This window comes from Pseudonaja textilis, chromosome 2 (assembly GCF_049901715.1).
Source record: "Pseudonaja textilis isolate UNSWEBS1 chromosome 2, rPseTex1.2, whole genome shotgun sequence".
In the NCBI taxonomy this organism is placed as follows: Eukaryota; Metazoa; Chordata; class Lepidosauria; order Squamata; family Elapidae; genus Pseudonaja; species Pseudonaja textilis.
The window spans coordinates 13,350,930-13,351,873 of NC_141991.1; positions in this window are offsets into that span (position 1 = coordinate 13,350,930).

Below are 944 nucleotides of genomic sequence, written 5' to 3' on the forward strand. Positions count from 1 at the left end.
CTTCTTGGATGAGAAGTGAAACATCTTCAAAGATAGACAAGAAAGTTCAGTTGTCTCTTGAAAAAGCATCTTGGGGATAACCATGACCTGGATGATTGGGAATTTGCAAAGACATTCAGTCAAGACCAAATGGAGATTCTTTTGATAGCTCCAAGAAAGGTTTGAGGAAGGCTGAGAACCTCTTGGATGCTAGAAAGATAGAAAGTGATAATACAGTGAAGGAGGAAGAATAAGTCTCATAGATAAGACCAGGGCCTATCTTCATTTCCCAATGACAATGTTTGGACTCTTTTGTTTGGATTCTTTGGACTGTCCAAAAGCAGAATATGGTGATGCATGAATTACCACAGCTTGTGATTGAGCATTTAGGGCCAATTTCACTTCTGCCTGACATTAATGGGACATTCAACCATCCCATTCTGTAGAAATTCTTGTATAAAAATCTTATCATGCACTGTTAGCTGCTTTCTTCTTTAACTTATTTATAATAACTTAGTTGACTAGTTGTTGAATCCAGATTATACTACTCCTAATGTCATCTTGAGTCCAACATTGCAAAGTACACCAACTACAGATGAACGATGATACAACTAAAATAATGGAAATTTTAGGGCACCACCAACATATATTTTTGACATCAGCACAAGATTCTCATTTCACAAATATCATGTTTCAAAAACCTGATATCAGGTAGGCTAAAGGCCCAGGACAGATATACCATCTTAAGAATTGAAAAGAGCTGAGTGAACATCTAGGAATTCTACTAGATAAGGATGTGGAACAGAATCTTGCATCAGCCTTTTAATCACTTCAACCAAAATTGTTGGTCTGCTTAAGTATGGAGAGCAGCTGGGAGTATTTTCAGTGTGGCTTGTTGGAAAATGCTGAGACTTAAAATCCCTCTGTCTCACATTTCTTCTTTTCTTCTGGTTGTCAGCTGCTCC